General features: G+C 47.1%; 1 protein-coding gene across 6 annotated transcripts in view; it reads right to left on the bottom strand.

Annotated features, from left to right (window-relative positions):
• The window catches only part of Kazn (kazrin, periplakin interacting protein), an 892416-nt gene that overhangs the window by 276161 nt on the left and 594817 nt on the right, over positions 1-21438 (bottom strand). The window lies entirely within an intron of this gene.

The raw sequence follows: 21438 nt of genomic DNA, 5'->3' as shown, positions 1-21438 counted from the left end.
GGCTTTTGCTAACTCTGGGTCTATGGTGTGGATGCCTTGGTGGATTTGAAAATGTGTGTGCTTATATGTATGTGTGTGAGTGAACCAGAAACAGTCATTAAAAATCCCCCCCGCCCCCCGCCTCACCCAAGAAAAAGCCAAGAGCCAGATGGTTTAGCGCAGAATCCTAGGAGTCTTTCAAAGAAGAGTTAACACCAAAACTCTCCAAATTATATCACAAAAGAGAAACAGAAGGAACATTCCCTAATTCATTTTATGAAGTCACAGTTACCCTGATACCCAAACCACATAAAGATTCAACAAAGAAAGAGAATTACAGACCAATTTTCAATTGCAAAAATACTCAATAAAACACTTGCAAACTGAATCTAAGAACACATCAGAAACTCATCCATCATGCTCAAGTGGGCTTTATCCCAGAGATGCAGGGATGGTTCACATATGAAAATCAATAAATGCAATCCATCATATAAACAAACTAAAAGAAAAAAAAACCACATGAAACCACATGATCATGTCATTAGATGCAGAAAAGGCCTTTGACAAAACCCAACACCCGTTCATGATAAAAATCCTGGGGAGATTAGGGATACAAGGCACATCCCTAAATATAAAAAAGGACAATTTATAGCAAGCTTACAGCCAGTATCAAATTAAATGAACAAAAGCTCAAAGCAATTCCACTAAAATCAGGGACAAGACAAGGTTGCCCACTCTCTCCGTATCTACTTAATATAGTATGTGAAATCCTAGTTAAAGAAATAAGACAACTTAAGGAGATCAAAGGGATACATATTGGAAAGGAAGAAGTATTGCTATTTGCAGATGATATGATAACATACATAAAAGACCCCAAAAATTCTACCAGAGAACTCCTACAGCTAATAAACACTTTCAGCAAAGTGACTGGATACAAGATTAACTAAAAAAAAGAATCAGCAGGTTTCCTATATACAAATGACAAACGGGCTGAGAAAGAAATCAGGGAAAAAACACTTTTCACAATGACCTCAAGAAATATAAAATATTTTGGTGGTAACTCTAATCAAGCAAGTAAAAGACTTGTATGATAAAAACTTCAAGTCTTTGAAGAAATAAATTAAAGAAGATATCAGAAGATGGAAAAATTTTCCGTGCTCATGGATAGATAAGATTAACATAGTAAAAAATGGTCATCCTACCAAAAGTAATCTACAGATTCAACCCAATTCCCATAAAAATTCCAACACAATTCTTTACAGACCTTGACAGGACAATTCTTAACTTCATATGGAAAACCATAAAAACCCAGGATAGCGAAAGCGATACTGAACAATAAAGGAGCTGCTGGGGGTCTCAGCACCCCTGATTTCAAGCTCTACTACAGAGTGACAGCAATGAAAATCACATGACAGGGGCACAAAAACAGACATGTTGATCAACGGAATCAAGTTGAAGAGCCAGGCACAAATCTACATACATGTGTATACCTGAGTTTTGATAAAGAAGCCAGGAATACACCATGGAAAAAGAAAGCATCTTCAACAAAGGGTGCAGGGAAAGCTGGATGTCTGCATGCAGCAGAGTGCAAATTCATGCACACATATCACCCTGCACAAAACACAAGTCCAGGTGAACCAAAGACCTCAACATACCAACAGATACACCGAACACAACAGAAGAAAATGTGGGCAGTAGCCTTGAATGCATTGGCACAGGAGACAGCTTCCTGAACGGAACACTGAGAGCACAGCACTAAGATCAATAATTAATAAATGAGACTTCATAAAACTGAAATGATTCTGTGAGGTAAAGGCCACTGTCATTCAGGCAAAGCAGTCACCTACAGAATGAGACAAGACTTTTGCTAACCTCACATCTGATATAGGATTTATATCCAAAATACATAAAGACCTCAAGAAACTAGATAACCAAATAATCCAATTAGGAAATGGGGTGCAGATCTAAACAGAGAATTCCTTTATTGAGTTCTCAATAAAGGAACTGAGAAACACTTAAATGTCCAATCTTTAGCTATCAGGGAAATGCAAACGAAAATGACTTTGAGATCTGATATGTTCCCTGTCAGAATGGCTAAGATCAATAGCACAAGTGACAGCTCATGCTGGTGAGGACGTGGAACAAGTCCTCCACTGCTGGTGGGAGTGTAACTTTGTATAGTCACTGTGAAAATCAATATGGCAGTTTCTCAGAAAGTTGGGAATTGCTCTATCTCAAATCCTAGCTATACCCAAAGATGCTCTACCACAACGAACACTTGCTCAACCATGTTCATGGCAACTCTATTCACAATAGCTAGAAGCTGGAAACAACCTAGATGTCCCTCAAGAGAAGAATGGATAAAGAGAGTGAGGTGCATTTACACAATGGAGTATCACTCAACTATTAAACAATAACATTATGGAATTTGCATGCAAGTGTATGGAACTAGAAAAAAAATCCTGAGTGAGGTAACCCAGACCCTAAAAGATAAATATCATATATATATTTGCTTATAAGTGGAGGTTAGCTATTAAGTAAATGATAACCAAGCTATAATCCATAGACCTAGAGAGTTTAGGTAAAGAGGAGGGGTCTGGGTGGGGGAATGCATGGATCTTCCTGTGAAGAGGAAATAGAATATTACTCCGCCATTAAAAAACATGAAATTCACAGGTAAACACATGGAACTAGGAAAAAATCATCCCAAGTTAGGTAACCCCAACCCAGAAAGTCAAATATGGTATGTATTCACGAATATGTGCATGTTAGCTGTTAAGTCGATGGTAACTGAGCTATAATCTGTAGACCCACAGAGGTTAGGTATAGAGTAAGGGCTAGGAGGGGAACAGACATATCTCCCTAGGAAGGAGAAAAGGAATAGATACTTATGGATGGATGGGGGAAGCTGGGAAAGAAGGATCAAGCTGGGAGGGGGATGAAGGAAAGGGTTGAGGGAGGGAATATGGGGAATGACAGCTAAAATCAAGGGCCATAGAAGCCTAATACAGTATAAGCTATAAGCTTCCTAAATATATGAAGGCAATCTAAATGAAATTGCCAAATAATGAGGGAGACACAGCCCCAACTGTACATCTCTTGCCACTAAATGACACTTATGGTACTGGGAAGGGTTAGATTTAATTGAGTTGTAGGCCAAAGGGGTCCTGTGGGAACTCTCAAACCACCTAGCCTGTTACCAAGGCTATAGGTTGCTCTCCACAAACAGAGACAAGGCTCTGTTGCAGAAGCCAACACCTATACAGCTCGTTGAACATGGAGAAGTTGAGCTGGTATTTACCTAGAGCCCTCACCCCTACAGGCTAGTGTTCTCGGTACTGGAAGGTACTCTGCACGCTACCAAAGGAGAAATGTAAAAAGCAACGCAGTGACAAACTCTTTGATCTACAATGGCGTCCTTCCTGTAAGATACCCTGGTGCAACGGCAGCACAGAGCTTCTGGGAGTTACCAACCAATATTTCATTAGATTTAAGGACTATTCCATGAAATGGAACCCGTGCTGGTTTGAATATGAACGGCCCCATAAGCTCATATAGTAGAATGCTTGGTCATTAGGGGGCGGCACTACCTGGGAGGGGTTGGGAGGTGTGGCCTTGTTGGAGTAGGTGTGGCTTACATGGGTCTGCACCAGGTGGGATGCTAGGGCTGGAAGAAGTGGGCACATGCCCCCTTCCCTAACTCAGAAGCTATCTCCTGTTGATAACCATTTACAAATGAGAAATTAGATTTCTCCAGTGGATTCTCACTGGGGAAACAAACTACGCTTAAGGGCAGGCTGCGTGCCCACAGCAGATCCTGACACATATGGACTCAACGTCATCTTTGGAGGTTCGTTGTCTCTTAATATCATATCAGGTCTTTTCTTTCTAAAAATTTTATCATGTTTATTTTTTTCACCCTACAGGTCCTTTGTGTATGTGTTACAGCTTCTGGTTCTGTGTTTTTTTTAAATATTTATTTATTATGTATACAATGTTCTGTCTGTGTATATGCCTGAAGGTCAGAAGAGGGCACCAGATCTCATTACAGATGGTTGTGAGCCACCATGTGGTTGCTGGGAATTGAACTCAGGACCTTTGGAAGAGCAGGCAATGCTCTTAACCACTGAGCCATCTTTCCAGCCCCTGGTTCTGTGTTTTTGTGGGATCCCTGAGTGTGTGAACAAGTGAGTCTCTGCATCCATGTCTGTGGTTTATGACTCTTCTTGGATTCTTTTCCTTCTTCCTGTTTGTTCTGGCTTGTTCTAATTTGTTGGTCTTTGTTTTATCTTATTATATTTTTTTTTTTCCCTTAAAGTTTTTTTTTTTTTTTTAACGAGGGACAAAAAGAGGATAGATCTAGATGGGAGGGGAGGTGGGGTGAAACTGGAAGTACTAGAGGGAGGGGAAACTATTTTCAATAAGCATGTTTTAAAAAAGGGCAGGGAACCCTGATTGCTCTTTGGGCTGACGAGGGAGGGGGACTTGATTGGGGGAGGGGGAGGGAAATGGGAGGCGGTGGCGGGGAAGAGACAGAAATCTTTAGTAAATAAATAAATAATAAAAAAATCAATAGAAAAAATACAAGTATGCACCACCATGTTTAGCTTTTTGAAACATGGGTATCAGCTAAAGGAAGACTGAATTATGTATGACGTGTTGTGAATGAGAATTCTTGGAAGGAAGATGTGTTTGCAAAGACTAGTTAGCTAATTAAGACTGTAGTAGTGTTAGAGAGGTTGGAGGTTATAGGTTCCGAGGTTAAATTACCCTATCTTGAGCTAACTTTTGCCTCCTGAACAACCAGTACTTGCCCATCTCTATGTCATAACTAATATCCTGTGACTGGTAGATTAAAAAAAAACCCTCAAAAACTTTTGGCATCTATTAGCTTAGCAGATCACTGGCTTCCATCAACCCAAAAGCTAAGAATGTCGGATGTCATCAAATAACATCTTAGGTCTATAGAAAAGCTTCCTACCTCTCACTGTATCCGCCACTATGATGGACCCACCCAAGTATTTTAAGCTTGCCTTCATTTATTTCTTTGTTCTGTAAAACTCTGAAACTTCATGAGACCGTGTCCATGTTGGAGCATGGAGCAGGGGTAACCTCAATGCATGGTCCTGGACCATGATCACTCCAAATGGTTCCAGAATAATCTCTTATTCCCTTTAAGATGAGAGCTGTGCTCAGGGCATCAGCAGTGTTGGGTACGGCAGCCTCTCTTGGCAGGCTCTTGCAGTCTTCACCAAAACACATGGGATTTAGACACAGGTGTTCAGGATCATGCATTTCACATCAACCAGGCTTTGCTGGCTACAGTGGGGAACAGCACCCATCAAAGCTGCAGGGCATGAGGGAAGTGGCACAATGGAGGACAGGAGCTGGGAAAAATGGGACATTGTCAAGCTGCTGGGGACAACATTTTCCACCTTCTTCCTCCCCGCGTCCTCTGATTTTTCTTATTTTTTTTAATATGTATGGGTGTGTGCATGCGTGTGTGTGTGCATGTGTGTGTGTGTGTGTGTGTGTGTGTGTGATGCATGTGTGACTCTCTGTAGGACAGCCTTCAAGAGTTGATCCTTCTTGCCTTCCACCTTATTGAGGCAGGGTCTCTCGTGCTTCTCTTCCAGCCTACTCCTGGCTAGCAGGACCTGGGGCTTCTGGTCTCCATCTCCCATCTCACTTTAGTAGCGGTAGGATAACAGATACTTTTTATGAGGGTTCCGGAACTCTGCTTGTCAGGCTAGCACAGCAAACGCTTTTATCCACTGGGCCACCCTCCTGGCCTCCCCCATCCCTCTTCTGTAAGAACTCCAGGGCAGGCCTCAGTCTGGCAGGGACTAGCCTTCTTCCTGACACTCCACGGGTGCTGGGTTCAGTTCATGAGCCAAGCTTCTAACACAACATTAAGAAGACCTCATAGACCCCCACAAGGACATCTGGAGCCATCCGCAGGGCCACACGGAGACAGCCTCAGATCTTAGCATCTTCTAGACTCTGAATGGGAGGTGCAATCATACTGTTCACTTCTTGGTTGTTCAGCCAAGGACAAACCAATAGGATGGGGTCATTGTGGTAGAAAGTTCTGGGAAGATGTTAAAGCATGACTCTTTCCCGAGCCCCTCGGTCTACAATTGCAGGCAGGCTTCACTGCACAGACCACTTATTTCCAGCTTCTGCACCCGAGCACTTCCCTGCCTCCCCCTGGCTGAGGCTGCCCTGCCCCTGGATGCTCAGGTGGATGGAAAAGGATTTCCTCTGCCCTGTCTTTTCTTGTGACTGTGACTATCACAAAGCGGTTCTCGGGTGTGTATCAAGTGTTTGAAGAGTGGAGAAATGAATAAATGAGTGGTTGAGCCCAGGAGATATCAGCAGGAAGAGGAAAGGCCTGGAAACCGTAACATTAGGAATTCCAGATTCTTCAGTAGGCCTGACCACCCCTCCCTTGCTCTTTTTTCTATTTTCCGGATGCATTCTGCTCTCTCTTCTCTCTCTCTCTCTACTCAATATTCTAACTAAAGGGCCCCAGGCACGCCGACCTCTGGCTCAGTTGGTGACAGATGGGTGGGCGAGCAGAGGCAGCTGTCAGCTACAGAGTTTATCTTGTAAGGATGAAGCAGAGGAAGTCAGCTGGTCAGGCGAAAGCCAACCGATGCTCTCGCAGGCCTGGAGGTCAGCTGCAGCTCCACAGAGGTTCTGTTTTCATAGCGAGACCTGTAAACACCAGCCCCAGAGCTTAGTGGGGTTGGAACGCTAGGCTTCGCAAAGGGAATGTCATATGGGTCAACCGCTCCTCTCTGCCTAGCCTAGGGTACCAGGTAGAGTCCTGTTTAGCTTCCATGACATATGCAAAGTTTTCTTCCACACAATGCAGACCCTTGCCAACGCAGCAAGGTGGACTCTTGAGGACCCTCAGCGTGTCAGGACAATTCTCCAGTCTGAACTTTTCAGGGGTGGGGTGGGGTGGAACTGAGTTCCGGGAGGGCAAGTTTAACGATACACAGAAACTGCAAGAATTAAGTCGGTCCCTTCTCTGGAGGTTCTTGTGGACTTGCCTCCAAAGAGCCAAGAAAAACAGGGTGCTTCTGAGAATAAAGGGGCCATTGTAGACTCTTTGGATGGGCAAGCGACAAATACAACAGAAATCGAAGGGCACACAATAGTCCCCTCTAGCTCTCCTTTCAGCAGACTTGTAGGGAAGATTAAAGGTCGAAGGTCGGGTGATGGGGACGGTGTATAAACAAAGATCTCAGCATCTTGGCTGGCACTGGTTAGACTCCAGTACAGGCAGGCTCACCTGAAAACCCGCTCTGCTCTCCAGGTTCAGGTTGAACCAAAACAAGACAAGGAGGAGATGGCTCCTTCGGTAAAGTGCTCACTGCACACACAAGAGGACCTGGGTCTGGATTCCCCGCATCCGGGTAAAATCAGGGCCTGGTCCCACCTTCCTCTGCAGAGGTGACTTCCCTCCATCCTGGCTCATCTTGGTAGGTGTACATGGCACATGGGTGTGTGATTGCATACGTGTAATGGTTCATACACACAGAGGTGGGGATCACTGTGTATGAACTCCCGTGTCTTGCCTGGCTTCTTTTATTGACACATTGTGGTCACAGTTAATGAACTGACTCGCCCTTCTAAAACTTCTACATCACCCCTCTCACTTGAAATTCGAAAGAACCAAACCATCCATCGATAATCAAAAAACAAAAACAAAATCCCCAAAGCTTTAAAAAATTCAGCCTTCACTGAAACATCTAAGTCAGCACTTGCTGACTCCGAGGAGCAATCCCTAGTCATGACTCAAAATTATATATTTGCCTTTTAATTGCTGCATCATTATCCCGATACACCTGAGATGGAAATGTAAATTCAATATTAGCTATTCAAATACACATTTGTTTTCTAAGTGACCCTCTCCAGTGAACGACTTTATGGGATTAGAAAGAGCAGGAATGGGTCCGGGGTGAGGGATGAGAAGCAGCTACCCTGACATCTTTGTAAACCAGGATGTGCACTCTGTGCAGGAGTGGTACGGGATGCAATTATCTCAAACTGAGCCAAACTCTAGTGAGATCTCCAGAGCTGTCTTCTTGAATATACTGTGTATCTGTGAGTTCTAGGGGAGGCAGTCATTAGCAGTCTGGGATACAGGGGGGCAGGGCAGCAGTGGGCTGTGTAAAAGCATCCTGGTGTGTTGTTTGCGGTTTCCTGTTCATTTCCTCTATTTCTGTCATGCCCAGTGCTGCTGGCCAGTGCTGAACTGCAACCTCCTCTTTGTGACTTACGAGAACCTGAAGACAGGGCCTGTCATTGCCAAATCAGTCATTTGAGCCACCGACAATCTTGGTGACAAGAAGGGGTTTCTCGCAACCTGCCATGTCAGGCTGGCTGCAGAGAGTTCCCAGGCTGGTCTTCAATGTGAATACATAAAGGAGGGAGATCTTCACACTCCCTGACATCTACTTTGGTTTAGTGGCCTCTTTAAATCCGAGGCTGCCTGTAAAAACATCCAATGGGCCGTCTCGGGTTCATAGTTACCTGGGATTGTATAGTGTATTTTTTCATAGGGCAACGTCTAGTACCAGCTCTCAAAACTAGAAGACACGAAAGAAGCCAGTAGCCCTACAGATGCATAATTCACGAGAAGGGCTGCTTGACAAGCTAAAGATGAAGTGACCAGCCTGTTCTCGTTCCTTTAGAGAGGCTGGCCATCTAGCTGATTGTAGAAGTGACAGTGTTCACATGGCAGCATCCAGGAACCCTACCAGGTGTGGAAGGGGTCCGATGAATTTTGCTGCCCAGAGAGAAGCAGGAGGCCCTGAAGTACATGGACACGTCATGGAAGGAGAATGAGCCCCTGAATGACTATCCCTTCCCTCAGGAACAAAGGTCCCCGGCTTGGTATGTAACACATTCTGCCCCAACTGGGCTTGATGGCTGCTGGCCCTTGCCATTGTCCGAGTGTCTCACTCAGGACAAACTGACCACAGGGAATGGGAGCTTTGGCATATACCTGCCCAGGGCTTAAATGGAGCCTTGAGAAGAAGGCTTGTCTATTAGCTTCTGGGGTGGGGTGCAGCTTGGGTGACAGATTCCCCAGGCTCTGCAAAGCCAGGAGGCCCTTCCCATGTTCCCATCTCCTCTGGAACATTTTAGATTTCCAATGAGAAAATGCTTCCTGGTCTTCAGCGATGGCAAAGTCTGTCTGAGGAGGGACAGCCAACCAGCTTCTACCCCGATTTCAGCCATCAGCCTCAGGTGGGCCCCACACCTCCAGAACGCAATGTCCCATGTGGCAAACACACTTGCCAGAGTCTTTCTATGCCTCACCTCAGACACACTCCAGAATCTTTGTCTGGCCCGAGGCCAAGGCTTGGCCGGCAGCAGGGACCAGGTGGAGAAGCTTGCCCTGGCGGCAGGAAACAGACCCAAGGCCAGGCCATTTTCATTTTCACACCCAACAGCTGTTCCTGGCATTTATTTTTTTTTAGAGAGAAATTTATCGCATCCAAATGTGTAGTCTCCATCGTGAGGGGGAGTGTGTACGTGTATTCTTGGTGCTTCCCTCTGCAAACAGAATAACAAGGAAGCACACGCGTGAGCTGGGAGACAAGATGCTTAGCACTTGGTTTCCTTGGCGCAGCCCTGGTGTGTCTGAGCTGACAACTGGAGCTAACTCTACGTATCAGTCTTTTGCTCATTTCCTCGTGAAGAAGAAATGGAATTAGGGAGTCCTTTGGGTCAGGCTCTCCCCAGCCGCCACCCCAGAATGTTCCACTTACTTGTGTCTTACGCTTGCCCGGGCCATATTCTATTTATTTTCATCCATATTGATTTCTGTTACTAAACACGGAAGGGAAGCGGTTTCTTCTTAAGTGTGCTGGTGTTGGCCCTGGGTCAAACACTGCCAAGGGGATGATGATGCTCTGGGTTCATCCTACAAGCTGAGAGATTTTTCTGCATGTGACCCCAGGGACACAGGGGTCACCAGGACAGGTGTATCCTTGAAAAGACCTTGACAGTCCATTTAACTAAAAAAAAATCTCTCCTTTTTTTAAAAAAAGATTATTTTTAATTGTCTCTGTGTGAGTGAGTGTGTGTGTGTGTCTCTCTCTCTCTCTCTGTGTGTAGGTGCCTGCAGTGGCCATAAGAGGGCTCCAGATCTCCTGCAGCTGGAATTTCAGAAGGTTTTGAGTTGCCTGATGCAGGAAGCCAAGCTCTGCTTCTTTACCAGTGCAGTAAGCACTCCTTCCTGCTGAACCATCTCTCCAGCCTTCAACATCTTCCCTTAATCAATGAACAAAGTGGCCCAGTGAGGAAAAGAACACAGCTGGGCCCGGACCCAGGAAAAGTTCTTGCCACTAACAAGAACATGATCTGGCAAATGAGAGCACATCTGTGTGCCCATTTATTTAGGGGTCTAGAGGCTGCGTGTGAAGGTCAGGAGCAGCAGAGAGGTGGGACGCAGAGTGGCTAGGAGGTCCCAATGGGAGAGTCCCCTCCTCTCTGTCAGGTGGCAGAACTGGGTCAGAGATGGTATTTTCCAGCATCAGTGATGGGAGCAGAAGGGCATGATGGGAATCTGTGAAGTGAGCGGGCGGCACCAAGGCCTTTCCATCCTGCGCAGGAGGCACCACAGAGCCCCAGCTCAATTTGCAGGTGCGGGGCCACTGCTCACACGGTGCTCACCATGTAAATGAAGGAAACAGCTTCTGCCTTTGGGGTTTGCATAACTAAAACCAAAGAACAGAATTCGCTTGACAATTTCAGCTGGAAATGCAGAGCAAACTCTTCAAACATGACATCACCGCACAGGCAAATCACCTGAATCTCCTCCTCACCGGTACCCAATTTTCACCCTGAAGAAAACAAGGATGCTCAGTGAAGCCTGACTTCTGATGTCAAATCCCAGCTTTCTAGCAAGATCCAAGGGCTCCACTGGGTAGAATTTATCTGTATCTCTAACCTCACTTTTTCTGCTAGGGCTACCCTAAGATTTTTTTTTTAAACACATATTTTGATTCTTGCTTCCTGCCGTCACCGAGGCTGCCTGGAGTACCACTTTCAGCATCTCCTCCCAATGCATCTAGCATTGTCCTTTCCACCCCACCGTCACTACCTAGGTGTAGCCTTCTTCGCTGCACCTCGACTCCATTCCCAAATGGAGACGCTCCCACCTTTGGGATCCTAAACCCAGCACTCCCCCAGAACTTACCACCTGTCTTTTGACTCCTCTCTGTCCTGCAAAGGGTGATGACTTAGTTCTATGCCCCCAGGCACAGAGGGCACATACTGTGAACTTGGTCCATGTCCCCTCTCAATCTATTGCTGTCAAAGCCACCCCCTACCCCGTGGAGTACTGAGGGAGTTAGTCTACCATCCAACAAAGATTTCCTTTAGAAATGCCAGTGAACGGGCTGGGGATGTGGCTCTCTATCAGAGCTGGTGAAGCATTTGCTTAGGAGGCTTGAAGCTCTGGGTTCAATCCTCCAGTATTGTAAAAATAGGGTGTGGTGGTACCTACTGGAAATCCTAGCATTTGGGAAGTGGAAGGAAGACACTCAGGGGTTCAAGGTCATCCTTGGCTGTATTATAGGACATTTGAGACCTAGTCTCAAATAAAAGCACACACACACACACACACCTCAGCAGAAGGAAGGAAGGCTATTGCAAATGCTGGAAATTGCAGTGTAAATGCGTTCCATTTGAGGTAGAGTGAGGACCGCCTCCTAGGAGCAGCATGCAGGCTATTCCCACACAGGTCTCGTGATGGGTCTGTAGGTAGCCGCCATCCAGCTAGAACTCCTGGGTGAGATTTTCTGCAGGGAGATCCACAGAGAATGGAAGGAGAAAGCCACCCCCAGGGCCGGCAAGGGGCTGGGTAATAAGCGTAGCCACTCTGAGGGTTTTTCCTTTCCCCTCCTCCCCAGCAACAGAACTCCAGAGGGAACCCAGAGGCCACCACATTCACCTCACCAAATCCCATGCAGCAATGAGATGGTACCAGTGCCGGCAATTCCAGGAGGCACACGAGAGGGGCCGACCTGATGAATGTCGGGCATGCGGAGTGGAAGGAGGAGAGAGGTTTGACCCCAAGTGCTTTTTTTCTGCTGACTGTGGAACACTGGGAATTCTCTGAAATCCTGAGCCTCAGTTTATTAGACCACAGTCAATAAAATGGGAATAGAAATTCCTGGAGTCATGGCCATTGAATATGCGCACACGTACACATCAATCAGTCACAGTTCCCAGGCTGGGCTTCTTTACATGAAGCTGCCTCTTCTAGAAGTACCATTCTCTCTCCTGGCCATCATACTTTGTGCATCTTAATTGTAACTAACTGAGAGTTTTATTTTTGTTGTTGTTATTTTTTGGAAGCCACTTAAGTGAAGCCAGGTCTTCCTTTAATTTTGTTAAATGACCCTAACTTCACCTTAGTTTCATTGTATCACATGTAAGTGACATCTACAGGATGGAGAGAGGGGGTCATAAGTGACCCTCAGCTGAGGGCATTGATGCAGCAGGTGGGGACTGATAGCCGGGAGCGTTCTGAGGCAAGAGCCACACTCCTCCCAGCTTGTTCCAGGAGTAATGCACCTACTCAGGCGAGGCCCGGGACAGGCTTGCAACTTTTATTCCAGAGCAAAGCAGAACAGACAAGGCACTGTAGTTCAGCCCTTGTCATATACCCAAGTGGGTGAGGAAGGGGGAAATGCCACTTGAATATCAATCTTCAGTCAGTGTGCATTTTGTGTGTGAGAGCATGTGTGGAGGCCAGAGGTCAATGTTGGGTGTTTTCCTTGATCTCTGTCCACCTTACTATTTTTAAAAGTTGTGTGTGTGTGTGTGTGTGTGTGTGTGTGTGTGTGTAAATGTGTACATAGGTGTACCACATAAGTGAAGGTGACCTAAGAGGCCAGAAGAAGGTATTGGACCCCTGGGAGTTTGCTCTGGGGTTATAAGCACACAACATACCTAATCTCCGGGGTCTGTTTTCCTTCGTTTTTGTTTGTTTGTTTTACATGCATCTTGGAGAATTGAACTCAGGTCCTAAGGCTTGCATAGAAAGCACTTTACTGTCTGAGCCATCTCTCCAGCCCCCAATCTTTAATCAGTCTTTATATTTTATTGAGCTCCAACTACGCGCTGGGAATCCAAAGGGTTTGGTAGGAAACAAAGACCGCCTCCGTGATGCTGAGGATACAGGGCAGGGGGAGCCACGCCCATGCAGCTGGGATTGACAGGGAAGACAGCCTAGCTTTCTAAGCTTGGAAGCCCTTCCTGAAGTCCCCTAGACCGGCTGGCACGCTAGCAGCTGACGAGGAGAAACACTGTATGCCATAAAGGAACGTGGTGACATTATCAAACAGGTGGCACTCACTCTTCATGCACGCATTGGACAAATATTTACTAGTGTGCGCTACACTTCAAAGCAGTCAACAGGCAGTACAGTTAAGATGAACGGGAAGCAGCAAAGGCTGCCGGGAGAGACCTGGAGCTCTGCTGGGAAGGTCCAAGGAAGCCCAGTGGCGTCGTGAACTGTGGGAGAAAGGCTGAGTAGCGCCTCCACGTGGAGAGCGTGTGGAAATCCTTCTTTGCACGGCGCCTCTCGGGTCACAGCTTATTACTGTAATCTGTGTCTCTGACCTGCTTATCGTTTATGAGACAATCTAAGACTGTCAAATTCCAACAACTGAGTTTTAATTACGGCCTCTCTCGTTTCCCTACGCTTCTGGGGCAGCTCGGCACCCAGGCAATTAACTCTGCCTGCTTCTCTCAGGTCGGCCCCAACTTCTGAGCAAGACATTCAGCATTTCGCAGCCCCTGGGAGGATCCCTGGGCCCCATCTAAATGGTTTTCGGTTCACATTTCTTAGCCCGTCATGTATTCTGAGAGTGCGCCCTTTCATATCTGCTAGGAATTCACAGTGTATCACTGATGACAGATTGGGCTTTGAAACAGACAAGGGGGATACAAACAAAGAGATTTGCATCCTAGACCCCGAGACCGGCAGTTCTGGGGACTGAGATGGGGGGGGCGGCTCTAAGGAATTAACAAGAGAATCAGTTCTCAGGGGTGGGGGGGGGAGGAGATGACTTGGCAGGGGACAAGTGTGTGTGTGTGTGGGAAGGATAGCGGAGTCTGACATTCCCTATACCGCACATTGTTTTAAAAAGATTTTATTTTTCATTTATGTGTCTGTGTGTATACGCCATGTACACACCCAAGAAAGCTAGGAGAGGCATTGGATCTCCCAGAACTGAGGTATAAGCAGTTGTGAGCTGCCTGACGTGAGTGCTGAGAACTGAACCCAGGTCCATTCAGAAGAGTAGGAAGGGCTCTTAACTGCTGAGCTATCTCTTGAGTACCCACCCTCCTTTATCTTCTATCCTAAAAAGCTGGTGACAGCTACCCTGCGTCCAGTCCTCTGCATTTTGCCAGCTTTTGGAACTGGAATATTGTGGATGAACACAGCCAAATATGTCCTGGTGGGTCAGAAGGAATTTATAGTTTCGGGTCTGCATAACTGTAGAGATTTTAAAAAATCATTTTTTTCCTTGATAGGGAATATTTCTCCATTAAAACATCACATTATAGAGTAGAAAGGTTGTGGAATATCTTTGAGTCTATAAAAGGAAAAGAATCCTGACCTCTGTTACAACCTGAATGAGCCTGGAAGTTCCACACTTTGTTAAGCAGGAGTGATGTAAAAATACAAAAGAAAAATCCCGCGGAGTTCACTTATATAGGAGGGACCCAGAACCAAAGAACTCATTGGGATAGTGAGCAGGTTGGTGGCTGGTGGAGGCGTTGGGGGTGAGGGTGGTGATGGCTGCTGGAGGTGAGGGGGCGGGGACGGAGAGCAGGGTCCTGGCTGATGGAGGGGCTGGGGGGGGGTAGAGGACCAGCAGGGGGTAGAGGACTTCCAGTTTGAGAAGATGGAAAAGATGTTTGATGGTGACGGCTCCATCACAGTGACCCTAGCTTAATGTCTGTGATATAGTACACACGGACGTGGTCATGGCACATGTCGACGGGGCAAAGATGGGGCACCCTACCTCTGGCTTTTAACTTTTTGTTTTTCAGTCTTACTTTATTTACTTTGTGCATATGAATGTTTCGCCTGCATGTATGTATGTGTACCACATATGTGCCTGGTGCCCTCGGAATCCCCTGGGACTGGAGTTACTAATGGCTGTGAGCCACCAGGTGGGTGCTGGGAATCGAACCACGGTCCTCTGCAGGAACAGCTAGTATTTTTAGCCACTGAGCTGCTCCTCCAGTTTCTTTAACTTGTTTTTGTTTTTTGGTGACATGGTCTCACTATGTAACCCAGGCTGGCTTCAAACCAGAAATCTCCTGCGTCTGCATCCCAAGTGCTAGAATTACAGGCATGTACTATACACAATAGTGAATTTTGAGATTTGGGGGCTGGAGAAGGTCAGTGGGGAGTGCGTCACTTAAGGGCTTCTGACATGCCAGCGCTGTCACAGACAGTGAGTCACCTGGACAACCCAACCAAGAGGTCTTAGCTATTTACTCAAGAGCAAGGCTAATGTGCCCATAATAAGACATGCACACACATGTCCGCGGCCACTTTACTCTGCCAAGCTCCCAACTGGATTCAGTCCAAATGCCCATCATCACAGAAGGAATAAACAAACTTTGGCCAATCCATATGGTTTAATACTCTTTGGCTATACTGTGAACGCACAACAGAAGTGAAGCCACCTGGCTGGGTCGCAAAATAATTTTGCAGAGCCCATGGCCTTGTAGGGAGGCATAGACACTGTAGGGACCCATGGGTGTGAAGTTCCCAGTGAGGTACATACATGAAACCCGAAGATAAACTATAGAACGGTGATTATTTTAGTGGGGTAGGGTGGGGTGTCCAGGGACGAAAAGAAGAATTTTCAAGGTTGATAGAAATACTTGAAGCTTTGCTAAAGGTGCGGACACCACCAGTTGGTGAATTTGTTGAGACTCCTCTGGCTGAAAATCCTTTAGAGATGTTTATTTTACTTCGTATAAATGATGTCAGTTTAAACAGAATCATTAGCCGGGCAGTGGTGCACATGTCTTTAATTCCAGCACTTGGGAGGCAGAGGCAGGCAGATCTCTGTGAGTTTGAGGCAAACTAACTACAAGAGCTAGTTCCAGGATAGGACATTACAGACTCCAAAGCTACAGAGAAACCCTGTCTCAAAAAGAAAAGCCCGACTCCCCCAAAAAAAGAACCCCCAAAAATAAAAAACACCACAACAAAGAAAAAGATCATTAGAAAAACGAAATAAAAACAACCCCTTGAGTTCATTGAAGATATCAGTTATCCCAGGGGTTGGAGAAGTGGCTTGGTGGCTAAGAGCACTGTCTGCTCTTGAGGAGGGTCTGGGTTCGATTCCCAGCACCACATGGAGGCTTCCAAACATATACAGCTGCTCCATGAAATCCGAGGCATCTTCTGGTCTCCATATTGCAAGCATGTTGCATATATACATGCACACAGACAAAACACTCAGACACAGAATAAAAATAAATAAATCATTTAAAAACATTTAAAAATATCACTCTAGAGATGTAGGTCAGAGGTCTAGGATAAGGGTCCGGAACCCACAGGACTCCCATATCCTCAGGCTCCTTATAGAGATTCCCTCTTGTGCATTGGTTTTGGGGTGGGCACAACCTTCCCAGCCCCCCTGCACCCTTCAATCTTGACCCTGGCCCCAAGTCAGTCCTCAGATATGCTCGGTGAACTAGAACGAAGGCTTTCTTATGCAGAGGCCAGAAACTGGTCCCTAAGAACACAGGCTGTGGAATACATCCGCCTATCTCCTGGAGAGCAGCCTGGGGCTCCCCAAAGAGTCTTCTGCTGTCATAAGTCACCTGTGCATCCTCCATGAAAGACAAGCTGGTAGCATGGACCCCAGGAGTCCTGGGCCCCTCTTCTGCTCACGTGTACTACATTTAGTTTTTAACAATTACACAGTTCCTTGTCACCACTCAGCTGTTCCTTGAGAAACTGGCGCAGACCTTGCAGTACTTGGCTGGCTACTTCCTCATATCTCATCCCGGATGGAAACAGGCTCCCGGCGTTCCCCTCAATAACTCTGGGGCCTGCAAGTGTCTTCCTGTCTCTATGACGTCATTGCAAAGCTGATTTTCAACCCTTCTAGGGGAGACCCCTGGGGAAGCGTCCCTGAAATTCAGGACGGGTACGTGTCAACACCAAGGTCTGTTGGGGCTTGTCGTCACCTTTCAGAATTCCTGGATCCCACTCCTGTTCCACAAGCCAGGGAGGCCCAAGACTAGTCTCTTGAGTGAGTCATTGGCACACTGACCATTTTTGATAGCTTGAAAGCATTGCTTAGGTCCAGGGAGCTGTGTAGGGGCTTGTAGGCATGGTCACGAGTTCATGGGGTCTAGCCCTCATCAGTAGGATTCACCTTCAGCCCCCAGAATGCAAGCAGAACTTAGAAAAGGCCAGCTCAGCTCATTACCGCCTGTGATGGGAATAGGAGGAGTTAAAGCCTTTAATAGTCCTTGTCTCTTCTCTTCATGACAGAGTTGAGGGAGAGACCCCAGGGTTGTCGGGTACCTGCTATTCCGGTCGTGTGCTAGGCGAGGGTTAGAAGTAGACACTGGTGTCTCCCTCAGTTGCTTTCCATCATCCTTTTCTTGAGACAGGATCTCACTGAATCAGGAGTCCATTGATTTGGCTAGAACTGGTCAGAGAGCCCCAGGAATCTGCTTGTCCCTGCTCCCCCAGCTCTGGGGTTACAGGAATAGGCCACTGTGCTCTGTCTTGGTGTGGATGCTGGGGATGCAAACTCAGGCCATCATCCAGCACTTCCTGGATGCCCCAGAGGACAGTTTGCACTGAGTCTGGGTCTCCTTCACTGAAGAACCAGCTGTAGGCTCATGGTGAGTTGAGTCTTTCTGAATAGGAGCCAAAGGTGGACAGTAGGAAGACAGTATGTTCCTTTAATAATCCTGAAATCCAGGCCGCTGGGGAGGAATACCCCTTCAAGGTCACCTGGGCTAGCCCAGGTTTTGTAGGAGAAGCAGGCAGAGAGGGCAAGCACTTCACTGACCGAGCCATCTCCCTAGCCTTCATCTGTTCCTTTTCATGGTCAGGCTGAACACGGGATGTTTTCGGAGTTCCTTGTCTAGTTCACATCTTTCCCAATCAGAAACTGAAATCTTTCTCCGGTCTCAGCTGCAGATCGTGACTCAGTTGGACTTTAGAAGGTTGTGGCTGGGAGAGACGGACTGGGAGAGATCTGGGGCACAAGGGTGGTCACTCCATCTTGTCTAAGGCCACACGGAAAGCACCAGTGTCCCCACAGAGCCATTTGCCCACCAGATCATACAGCATGGGCCTCTCCCAAAAGTTCCCTTTGACAAACTGTCTGTTGCTTGGACTTGCCAGAGTGCCACCACCCACTGTTCCAAAGGACCTGGATACAGGCTAGTGACTCACAAGTCACCGCGGGGATTGTGCGTGTTGGGGGAACTCTTAAAAGTGTCATTGGGGAGGGTCTTAAAAGACTGACTGCATACATGTTCGGCCTGGAGTTTCTCAAGAAAGAGTCCTACAGTTCAAAGAACAGCCCATCACAAGAGAGGGTTTGAACCACGCCACCTTCAAGATCGCCCGCCTCTCTCCTGCCCTAATAACCCATCTCTGTCACAGGCTGGCTCAGAACACTGGACAGAAGACACTGGAGTGGGGAAAGTGGACTCAAGCAGCAAACAGTGAAGAAATGGCTTGCTGCACACTGCATAGACTTTTATTCCCAACCAGCCAGGGCGGAGCTCCCGACCTCCCCAGCTCCACACATTTGACAGGTTCTTCCAACTCTGTCCCCACCCTGTGGGGGCCACAAGTCTCCCCCAAATAAGGACCCAGTTCTCAGGCAAGGATGATGGCTTCTTGACTGTAGGAACAAAAGGCGAGTGGTAATTAGAACACTTGCTGGCATTACTCCCCTTTCCGAACAGAGCGAGTCCCGCTAATGGCAGAATGGAATGTTCTAAGGGACTGCCTTCAATCCGTGCTCCCCGGCTCCCTCGCTGGCTCGCAAAGACACACAAATTAAGGGTCTGATTTTCTAATTTTCAGAAAATACAGGGCAAAAACTTTTTGGATGGAAATGGGGTAGAGGAAGAATAGGACAAGAGAAAGGCAGTGAATTAAAAAGTGTAGACATTTATTTTCATTCAGTCTCTCTGTGATATCATGAAATTAGTACACTTGAATAGTTCTCAAAGCAGAGGCCCCTTTTCTATTACGGAAAACTCTACTGTCCTTTTCTGAGGAGACAGGCAAGAAAAATGAGCAGTGGTCGCATCAAGGTGTGTGCCGGGAGCCCATGCAACATAAACCTGCAGTAGTCGTTTGTGAATGGGGGAGGGGAAAGTCGATTTGAGAAGTGGCTCGGTCATTCCCCTAGCCCACAGTGAGATCACAATGGGGGAACCAGTGATAGAACTCGGGTCATCATGATTGACAGCAGGACCTTCACCTGGTGAACCACCTCACCATCTTTCCTCACCTGACAACTTTAAAAATATTTAATGTATTTGATTGCTTTGCCTGTATGCATGCAAGTGCACTGTGTACGTGGCTGGTGCCTGCAAAGGCCAGAAGAGAACGTAGGATCCACCGGGAGCAGAGTTACGAACAGTTGTTAACAGACACATGGGTGCTGGGAGCAGAACCTGGGTCTCCTGCAAGAGCAGCAGGTGGCATCTCTGCACATCCTGTAATGACTCCCTGTCGAGCATCTACTGGTGTCATCTATGATGCGTCCAGGGGCTATCGATGTAGAGGGAATGATGTAAACGAACCCAACTCTGGAGTTCACATTCTAGTACAGGGCACAGAAGATAAATAAGACGTGTGTAAACAGAAGAAGCGTTGCTTAGCGGCGGGGACTACAGAGAAACAATGGAAGCAAAGGACAGGTGTCAGGAGAGGGGTGAAGCCTCAGGAGTACATAGCAGACCTTCAGATCTGCATGAAAGAAACTATGGGCTGACAGATTGCATCTCAGTGGGCACAGGAGATCTTTGCTGACCAGCCTGGTTCCCTGTCGGTGGCTGTCAATACCTTTTCTCTGGAAGGACTTCTCTATCTCAGAGCGAGGCAATTTCTGATGAATCCGTTCTTTGTTTCTGTTGTGCACAGTGGGATGTTGGGCTACTAGATGCCAGGAGCACTTCCCTAGACTCTACCTGTAGTAGCTGGAAATGCCCTCAGAGGTTTGCAAGGTTGGTATAAAAATCAGCCCTGGTTAAGCACTGCTGGAGTATCCCTTCCTATCAAAATATGGTTTCTGACCCTGTATAGTTAAAGATGACCTTGAACTTTTTATCTTCCTACCGCCACATCCTGAGTGCCAGGATTAGAGGCTTACACCAACACATCCAGTTTATGCAGTGCTGGGGATCGAACCTAGGACTTCATGGTTTGTTAGGCGAGCACTCCACCCACTGAGTTACATCTGTAGCTTCAGGCCTGGGAACCTGATTGAGATGCAGACTGTGGGGCCCTGGGCCAGGCTGGCTCATTCAGTCCTTGGGTTTGCATAAGAGTGGCTGACTGTGCGGGCCACCTTTGAGAAGAACTGCTCTACCCTGTTACTGGACTCCTAGTGGATGGTGCTCAACCTTACCAGCACATGCCAGAATCACTGGGTTACAGGGCAAAGGCCCTCTTCACATCGACTGAATTGGAATCTAAAGGGTAAGCTCACGCCAGCATTCTCTGTATTTAGCAAGTTCTCTAGATGGCGCTGTGTGCACCACCACCTTTGAGCCCCAGCTTTAGACAGGCGGCTCTCACAGGCTGGTCTTGGACCTGCAGGATGAGCATAACCAGGGTACCCATTAGAAATACAAACTGTGGGGGCCAGTGCGTTTGGTGACTTGAGTTCGATACCTGGGAGCCACATGGGGGAAAGAGAACAGGCTCCCCAAAACTGTCCTCTGATTTTCACATACACACACGGCAATGTATCCCTCCAGAGACACACAATGAAAAAACACAACTCATCACACCTCTCCTCAGCTCCTCAAACTTCTCGGAGCCGGAACTAGGCTTGGGCCCAACTATCTGTGCCTACAAAGCTTCCAGATGCTTCTAAAGAAGTCAGTGCCCAAACTGGAGCCCTGCTATAAACCTATAAACCTCATGCACTAAGGGCATTCAACTCCTACAGCCACGCGTACCTCCTTAGGGTTCCACGCTCTCTCAAAACAGTGGTTGGTGTGGCAGACTGGGGATCTGGGGTGCAAACGCATGAGCCTGTGGGTGGACATTTCACATTCAAGCTGTAGGAGATGTTACCCCCCAGGAGAAAGTGACGTGGTGAAGGGTAACTTCTCAGGGTTTTAGAAGCATCAAATTTGAAATTAGAGAATTGCCTTCAACTAGGAGGAGGAGAC

Source organism: Alexandromys fortis, unplaced genomic scaffold (assembly GCF_014885135.2).
Source record: "Alexandromys fortis isolate MF-2015 unplaced genomic scaffold, M_Fortis_MF-2015_v1.1 scaffold_174, whole genome shotgun sequence".
Classification (NCBI taxonomy): Eukaryota; Metazoa; Chordata; class Mammalia; order Rodentia; family Cricetidae; genus Alexandromys; species Alexandromys fortis.
Note: the sequence above shows the minus strand (reverse complement) of the source record. Positions and strands in the feature narration are given on the sequence as shown.